Here is a 10043-nt window from a genome sequence, read left to right as displayed (position 1 = left end):
AGTACTTGTTGGTTTGAGTTATGAGTTTGAGTTATGAGCTTGAGTATAATAGCATGATTAATGATGAGTTATTAGCATGCTGCAATGAGATATTGTACGATATGTTGAGTTGTTTTGTGACGCGAGTTTTGCTCACGCAACCTTAATGGTACTTGAGGAGGTATCATGAGCCATAGTCTTTGGAGATGGCTTTGAGAGAGAATTGTTGAGTTGTCTTACTGAGTCACGATGATTTAGATTAAGGGATCTAATATCATTGTTTAGAGAGATTCCCTACTGAGTAGAGATGGGACGAGATGAGAATTTAGATGTTTTGAGCTTGAGTTTTAAGATAACAGTACTACTTAATAGGAGTTTTGCTAAGTTATGTTTTGTTTATTTCTGTTGCTGGAACCAAGTAGAGTTAGTTCCTAGAGTCACCTTTAAGTTCTCCTTATAGGTTGGCCAGGACTGTTGGCACTGCACGAAAGTGGACTGTTGTGAGATCGAACTCAGGAAAGATCGAATACGAGGACGAGGCGTACAGTATGTGGTACATAGATACCCTAGCAGATTTTTAAACACATGTTCATAGACTATGAAAGGATGAAAGCCTTATGGTTGTTACTAGACTGGATGGCATCGTGCACCTAGTCCCTGTGCTACCAATCGAGTGGTAGGATTGAGCAAGGAAGAAAGCCACTCAATATGATGGGACATGTTGTCTTGAGCATTGGACCCACAGGAGATGAGATTTGTTACAGATACTCAGATTTTCTATGCGGATCTACTGACCGGATGCTTGTTTTCTACCAGGGACTCTAGAAGAGTGTAGTAGATATCGAGTCGATCCTTGAGTATCAGTTACCAAAGATGATAAAATGATAAACGATAATGAGGATGAGAAGTAGCCAAGGAGGGCTAGAGTTGATGAGGATGAGAAGAGAAGTCGGTGTAGGCTAGAGCTAAGGATGATCTTGAGAGTATGCGCGGTACACCCTCGTTTTTGATTAGTTGCAATTACATTGCGATGTATATAACTTACTTAGGAGATACTGGTACTTGAGATTTTGACATGATGATAGATAAGCATGCGAATATAGTACCCTACTGATGTTAAGTAGATGGATGTTCCTAGTGTGCTAAAGTAGCAACTAGATGAGTTAACTGGTAGCAATTACCGTAGGAGGTCCAGACCGAGACATAGTACTATTAATGGTGTCGGTTTAGAAGGGACATTACGATAGATACTATGGTTTTTGTAGGGTTTAAATAACCCCTTTATGTAAGCCCTCTAAAAAGAGGCATTCTACTGATGGATATATTAGGTTGACCAGAGTGGTCTTTTTGTTAGCATTTCGTGAGTGCTTATTGCCTTACAGATGAATGTTAAGGTGACCGTGAGGGTTTCCTTAAAGTTGAGTTAGTAAATTGAACTTGAGTTTTGAGGATGCTTAGAGCGTTGGTCGAGTTGAGTTTTCCTTTTGTGATTTCAAAAATGCCTCAAAGATGTCATCAAGAGTGTGATGTGAAGGATAGGCGGGATAATACTCCGCCACCACCACCGCAACATGAGAGGAGAGTAAAAAAAAAAATATTGAACTTTTGAAACAAGAGTCTAGAACATAGGACCCTGAGTTTAAGCTTTTAGCTTGCTGGTGTGAACTTAAGTTTTGTTATGTATAGTATGTTGAGGGTTTAGAAGACACAGAATTTCCAAGTTCGGGATAGTATATCCCGTGTGACTGGGGAGTGATTATGTTGGACCTGGCCAGTCCGCATGATCCAAATCTCAGTAGACGTGTTTTGGGTTTATAAACCCATGTGTTTCAACTTTCGGTTGAAAAATCAGATGGGTTCTCACTCTAAGTCATTTTGTTCGACTTGGTAGTTACTCCTTTCTACCCTCTGGTTATTTATTTGAGTCTCTTGAACAAATTTTCTGCAACACTTTATTTTGATATCATTCGAGATTTGAGCCTTTGCAACTTTTGAGTTGTTCTAGTAGATTCTTTTGATGTATACGACTAAGAAGCGTTAGTATATTGACTTAGTAAGTCACCCAAACTATAGCATGGTTAATTGACTTCAGTTGTGTCTAAATTAGTTGAGATTAGTATTTCTCCTCTGATTATTATCGACCACTCCTTTTGTTAACAATTTATAGTACAAACCGTAAGGTTTGAGAATAAGGACTTGAGTTATTTTGTCTATGCTGATTTCACGATGGAATCATGGAAAAAAAAATGTTACACATGTGATATGAGAAAAGGAATGTATTGATGATCGTTTTTTTTTTTTTGAAAAATAGAATGTCTGGTAGATGAGAAGCTAGAAACGAGATGAGGACAAAAATAAACCATTACGAAAGATGGATGAACTTTTTCTCGAGTAAAGCTTGTTATAGCTATGAAACCAAGAATCCAGTTGAGGGTAAACTCTAGATTAAGACGATGAAGAAAACCTTTGATTTTCTTTGTACCGCACAAGAAAGACTTCATGTGTTGCGTTCCAGTTGACTAGATCTACAGATTTTGGTGGGAGGCCAAAAGAAAAGCAATGACTCAAGAATGTTAGCAAACTTGTCTTAGTAAGACTATAAGACGGACACATATTACATATATTTTTTTTATATATCTGCGATAAGTGGAAAGAAACGAAAATGTTCAACCTCAAGCAAAACAAGATGTCTATGACCAAGTACGACCAGATTTGCTGCGACATATCCGTTATGCCCCACAATAGGTGGACATCGATGAATAGATGCCGAAGAAGTTTCGACCTGGCCTAAAGTATGAGATAAGAATGGCATTCGCCAACCACGGTGAGTTTACGTACTTTGAATTGCTCAACAAAACTCTAGACGCCAAGGTAGTTATGCTCGGGGATCACCCGACACAAATTCAAACTGAACAAAGTGGTCAAGACATGAAAAAAAAAAAAAAAAAAAACTTTTCACCCGTAGAAGGGACAACGATAGTAACGCGTAGTTATATGAACCTGTAATTGAATGTAAGATCACTTAAGGTGGTAGCGAATAACTTGATGTTATACCAATATGGAACGTAGATGTAACCCTAGGAATGGACTGGTTAGCTGAGAATTATATGCTACGATTTATGCATTAAATGAGAAATCTCCTTCAAACCTTCAAGAATAGACGCATTAAGTTTTCAAGAGATAAGTATAAGGAGAGAATATCAATTATTTCATACATACAAGCCATGAAGGTGATAAATAAGAAACATTACCAAGTTTTCCTTGTATACCTAAACGGATGAGCTAGCACAGAAAGGACAGTTGAGGACGTAGAAGTTATACGTGAATTTCATTATGATTATCCGGAGAACTTACCAAGACTGCCACCCAATAGATAAGTAGAATTTACCATCGACCTAGTACCAGGATCGACACGTGTATCAAAAGCATCGAACAAGATGACTCCAAAGGAGTTGGAGAACCTAGAGATCCAATTGCAAAAAAACGACTAGACCTAAGTTTAATCATGTCTAGTGCATTCCCATCAGGAGCGCATATTTTGTATGTTATGAAGAAGTATGGTACTTTAAAAAGGCGCACAGACAATAGAGCGTGGAACAAATTAATACTCAAGAATGAATATCCTTTAGTGAGGGTAGATGAATTGTTTGACCAACTCAAAGGTGCAAATGTGTTTTCCAAGATCGATTGAGGATCGGATGTCATCACCCAAGACAACTTTTAGAACGGGTTATGACCACTACAAGTTTGTAGTTGTGCCATTCAGGCTAAACAAATGCCCAGATATATTCATGGGCATCATTGATAGAGTACTCTACCTTTACCTGGATAAGTTCGTCTTAGTGACTCCAAGAATGAAGATGAACATAAGGAACATTTAGGGACCATGTACAAAAGTACTATTGGGTGAACGAATTTATGCCAAATCAATATGTGTGAGTTTTGCTCAAGAAAGTGGCATTTTCTGGAACATATTGAATGATTTGAGTTTATATATGTGTTTATATTTATTAAATATTGCACGTATAATTTACTTAGATTAATTTGAACACCAAGGTTCAAATTTGATGAAGGCCGTGAGTCATAAGGCCAGAAACGAGCGATGCTCGATTTTAATTGAGTTATTTTGAGCATGCCAATGTGTTTAGAATAATTAAAAATATTTGTATTTAAATTTTTGGAATTTATTTCCATTAAATACAAATTTTCTAACTATTCGATGATTTATTAAGTTGAGATATGTGGAGTATGTGAAGTCATGTAAGTGAACTAGCAGTGCATATGAGTTAATGCTATGTTAGTAAGACTATATGAATTATTTGAGTATTTATGAGATGAGCATGATTAGTAAGTTATTGAGCTTTTTGAATTGCATGAGAAATGCATATAAAATGGCTAAGAATGAGAAATTAGCATGGATTAGATTTATTAGTTTAAATGAGGTAAATAAATTAGAGAAGCATGTTAATTAATTATAGTTGGAATTTAGTATTTAATTACAAAGTCCGAGATTTAATCGAGAACTATGAGCATGATAAATTGTTAAGATATAATTTATTATTTGAGTTTGATATCGATTATGTGTCTAAATGGAGTGAGTGTGAGAGTTATGAATAACGCACATAAATGTTGGTATCTGACACTCGAACAATTGGTGTCGAGTATAAATGATAGTTTACTGATAAAGAGTTTTGATGATTTTGAATTGTAGTGCTAGAGATTCTAAAACCTGATAAGGAATTTGTAGTAGCTGATGAGACAAAGGGGATGGGTTGAACCCGTAAAGGATTATGATTTTGGTATTAACCATCACATGGACAAGACCAATGTAGTAGATGATACAGTGAGCCGGAAGGCCTCGTCTAAGATATGATAAGATGATGATAGAAGTGATTAAACCACCCAGCTTGAGGAAAATTGTGGTAGGAGCACGAAGGAAGGATGAGAAGTTAAGAGTAAGAATAAGGATAAGAAATTTCAAGAATTACCACGAGGAATCAAATAATGCTATCTTCTTTGAAGGGAAGATATGCATCTCCATGACAATGAACTTAAGAATAAGATAAAGCCATGGCACCCATATACTGTCACCAGGAAGTACTAAGATATATTAAGATCTAGAAAAATTCTAGTTAGGAGAAATGAAACGAGATGTAACCTCATTTGTTGAAATATGTCTTGCGTGCTAGCAAGTGAAGGTTTTACAACATATCGTATCGTTACTTTGAGTCTTCGAGCTCATAAAGTCAAGCTTAATGTCGTGTTTGGGACAAACCGAGCCCTTAACGAACCAATGGATTTCTTTGTCGAGATGGATTTTTCGAACCCTTCAGACTTAAGCAAAGGTTGTCACGAAAGGGGGCAGTGAATGCCCACATGACTCGAGATTCCATCGATGAATGAATAAAAGTTTATAACGGCGTTTTAGGCTGACTGCCTACATGCTCGAAATGGTTGGTCTCCTTACAAACTGTTTAAGTTGCCTTAAGAATGCTTTAGAGATATTAGTCATTATAGTTCCGCTTAAACGACATAGAAATTACTAATAAGGTATGTTGAAGACGACCGAGCTAAACCGGGGTGAAAGCTGAGAACATGTTTTTGTCACTCATTGTGAGACATATAATACTAGTTATCAATCGACTATCGATAGGTTAGCAAATGAGGCGTTATACGTGAGGAAATATAGATCACCACTTTGTTGGGATGAAATGACAAGATGATTGAAATCATCCGTCAAAATTTGATAGTGAATAAAAGAGGGCCATGATTGACAGAGTCATATGTTGACAAATGACGAATTGACCTATGATGTGAAAGTGGAGAGATAATTTCCATTAAAGTTTCTCCATCAAGAGAAATCATCGGATTCAATGTGAAGGGTAAACCTAAACCCCATTTTATAGGCTCATACGAGATTGTAGAAAAGATGAGCCCAATAACTTATTGGTTAGCGTTAGCGCTAAGCTTTGAGAATGTGCGTAATGTATCCCATGTGTCGCAAATAGAGAAGTATGTTTACGATTCAAAGCATATGATTCATGAGAACAACATTGTTATTAGTCAATATTTGAGTTACGAAGGAAGATCCAAATCTATCTTAGATCGAAGTTCAGGTATTAAGGACTAAGTCGATACCGATAGTAAGGGACCTATGAATATATCATGGTCAAGAATAGACTACGGTCTAACAGGAAAGTGAAGTACTCAGAGTTGTTTTCTGCGGTACAAATTTCGGGACGAAATTTCTTTTAAGGGGGATAGTATGTAATGACCCGACTTTTAATTGAAGATTTAAAATCTTCTAATTACTGATTTAAGGATTGATTATGGTAATTAGGGTTCAGCATCCATTAATAAAATACGAACTTATATGAATTTGATGATTTATATACGTGATGATTTATTTTTATTTTATTTTCAATGAGTGACACTCAAAATATATTTTGAGTCCATTAATTTATTGTGGAGGATTTAACACTGAAGTGTTAAATATGAATCTTTTATCGATTGTTTTACTTGAGCCCATGAGTTATTTAATTTATGTTCGAGGCAAGCTCAAGTGAATTTTATGCTTCAATGAGAATTAGGCTTATATATCTTAATGTGTTTATATGAGATTAAGCACATATGGTTCTCATTCATCCACATCCCTCTCATTCTTCTATTAAACCAATCACCAATACGTTCACAATTTTCTTCACCTACTACACGTTCACAATTTTCTTCACCTACTACACAATTTTCTTCACCTCTGAAGTCAATCTCCAAATAGAATTTTGCTTCTTTAAAACCTATTCCACTATCTCACCTCACCCATTCCCACCTCTGCAGCAAGTTTTATAAGGTAATAGAGTGAAGATTATTCATCTCATTCAATTCTTCTTCACAAAAATTCTAACTTATGCGATATATCAATTCTGCAGAGACAAGCAACATTCACCACCAATCCAAGGTTTTCCCCTATTTCATTTTACAGGGAACCAACGATCACCAATACGTTTACACATGTATTTTGAAACTGAAATTACATGAAGGATTAATATACATGAATGAATGTTTGTGTACAGTTTACAATTGATCATTTACAGTATTTGATTTATGCTCAAATCCTATTTGCTAAGTGTTCGACTGCATCTTGGCTTGAAACCCTGCTGTGTGTGTGTGTGAATCGAGGTTAGGGGGCGGCAGCCGCGGGGCTGCCGGTGGTCGACGGACGGCGGCGGAGCCACAGAGTGGTCTCCGTTCTGCCAAGAGAGAAAGAGAGGAGGGATTTCAGATTTTAATTTAAAAAAAAAAAGGGAAAAGATGAGGAAAAAGAAAAAGAAAATGAGAATAGGGAGATAGGGTTTTACCTGGGTTGTCGGCGGCTGCGGCTGCGGCTTCGCCGAAAATCGGAGGGAGGAAGGGCGGCGGCCATGGCTGTCCTGTGGTCGCCGGATTCGAGGGAGTCGGTGATCCAGGGCTTCGGCGGTGGCTGGCTTCATTAACAGCTGCTGCTACTGCTGCCGGAGTCGAGAGAAGGGAGATGGCTGACCGGTGCTGTCCTCGCCGGGGAAGAAGACGACGCGGCGGCGCGGCTTTCGCCGTGTCTGCGTGCGTGTGTGTGTGAGTCAGTGAGAAAGAAAGGGGTCAGAGAGGAGAGAGCGAGTCGAGGGAGAGAAGGCCGAGCCGCTCGCCGGCGGCGACGGCGCCGTTGAGCGGCGGCGGCGGAGAGAGGGCAGAGGCGCCGAGAGTGAGAGAAGAGAGGAGAGTGTGTGAGGCGCAGCTTAGGTAGAAGAAGGGGGAAGAAAAGAAGAAGGGTTTGGGTTAGGGTGTTTGAGGTTGGGCCGGGTTTTGGGCCGGGTTTTGGGCCGTTTTTAATAAGTATTTGGGCTTGTTTTTATAGGGCCATGTTCTATTTATTTATAATGGGCTTATTTCATTTAAAAGTTTTGGGCCTATTTTAATTTAAATGTTTGGGCTCTTGGTTAATAAAAAAATTGAATGGATCTAATTTATCTAATTAATTTGGGCTTATATCTATTTAAATTATTTGAGCTCTTAATTATTAATTTAAATTGAGCTTGATTAATTTAATTATATATTGACCTTTAAATTAATTATTTAAATGGAGTTCTTTTATTTCAAGTATTTTTACAAATGGACTTTAAAATAAAATATTTTGAGTTAAACTCTTATTTAAATTAATTCTTTTCAAATGACTTATTAATATGGATTATTTGAAAATGATTAAATTATTTTAAGTATGAGAAAGAATGATCTATGATGATTTAATTTGTCTATGTGATATTATATGATTTGTTATTAAATGACGGAATATTTAACTTGATGGCGTGAGTAGAACGAGTTATGATTGATGCGCATGATGATGTTCAAATAAACGGTTTCGAACCTAAATGTTAGTTATGTGATAGATGTTTTGAGTTTAAGGTTTTGAACGAGACAAGATTAATATGGATGCTAGAACCCTAAAATCATTAAAGGAGATAGTTTAGTTTAGAGACCTATCTTCCTTTCTTACAAGATTAAGTTTTTTTATTTTAAGTATGATACTCTTTTGTTGGTTAATCCACTTTGACGGGCCTTCCTGAACGAATGTCTTGTTTTTGCCCAAGTGATCAGTTATGATCCTAGTGTTATATAATAATTATCTCTTTTCGTAAAATGATTGATTGTTAAGTAAATGCCCCTTTCTTTCCCCGCTTCTTAATCCCCTTCCCGAGTCATAACCCCGGTTAAACCATCTTTAGGGATTGCGGGCTATGACAGAGTGGTATCAGAGCGAAGGAAAGCTCTGAATTAGAAGTCTTGAGTTTAGTCTAGAATGAGTCACTAGACTAATAGTTATTAACAACCGTGAGCTCAGCGCACCATCACACCAGGCTCAACGAGGTATGTAAAATTTCAAAGTTTATTTGACGTTAAATTTTGAAGAGCATGATATTGAGGTTATATGATGAGTTATGATGTTACAGTTTAAAGGTGCATAGTTTGAGTTTGAGGATGACAACATGATTAATAATGAGTTATTATGTTGTAAGAGCATATGTTGATGTTACATGATGAATCATGAGAGCGTTTGTATCGTATGATGTTATATGATTGAGGATGCATAATTATGAGTTATGATGTGATGTATTTGAGATGTTTTGTGATGAGAATTGTTTGAGCAGTTGTGATAAGTCACGATGATTTAGATGAAGGAATCTAATGTCATTGTTAAGAGAGATTTTTTTTTACTAAGTAGAAGGATGAAATGAGAACTTAGAGCTAAAGCTTGAGAGAATTGGCAATTGCTTTAAGTACTTGTTGGTTTGAGTTATGAGTTTGAGTTATGAGCTTGAGTATAATAGCATGATTAATGATGAGTTATTAGCATGCTGCAATGAGATATTGTACGATATGTTGAGTTGTTTTGTGACGCGAGTTTTGCTCACGCAACCTTAATGGTACTTGAGGAGGTATCATGAGCCATAGTCTTTGGAGATGGCTTTGAGAGAGAATTGTTGAGTTGTCTTACTGAGTCACGATGATTTAGATTAAGGGATCTAATATCATTGTTTAGAGAGATTCCCTACTGAGTAGAGATGGGACGAGATGAGAATTTAGATGTTTTGAGCTTGAGTTTTAAGATAACAGTACTACTTAATAGGAGTTTTGCTAAGTTATGTTTTGTTTATTTCTGTTGCTGGAACCAAGTAGAGTTAGTTCCTAGAGTCACCTTTAAGTTCTCCTTATAGGTTGGCCAGGACTGTTGGCACTGCACGAAAGTGGACTGTTGTGAGATCGAACTCAGGAAAGATCGAATACGAGGACGAGGCGTACAGTATGTGGTACATAGATACCCTAGCAGATTTTTAAACACATGTTCATAGACTATGAAAGGATGAAAGCCTTATGGTTGTTACTAGACTGGATGGCATCGTGCACCTAGTCCCTGTGCTACCAATCGAGTGGTAGGATTGAGCAAGGAAGAAAGCCACTCAATATGATGGGACATGTTGTCTTGAGCATTGGACCCACAGGAGATGAGATTTGTTACAGATACTCAGATTTTCTAT

Source organism: Salvia miltiorrhiza, unplaced genomic scaffold (genome assembly GCF_028751815.1).
Source record: "Salvia miltiorrhiza cultivar Shanhuang (shh) unplaced genomic scaffold, IMPLAD_Smil_shh fragScaff_scaffold_132_2, whole genome shotgun sequence".
In the NCBI taxonomy this organism is placed as follows: Eukaryota; Viridiplantae; Streptophyta; class Magnoliopsida; order Lamiales; family Lamiaceae; genus Salvia; species Salvia miltiorrhiza.
Note: the sequence above shows the minus strand (reverse complement) of the source record.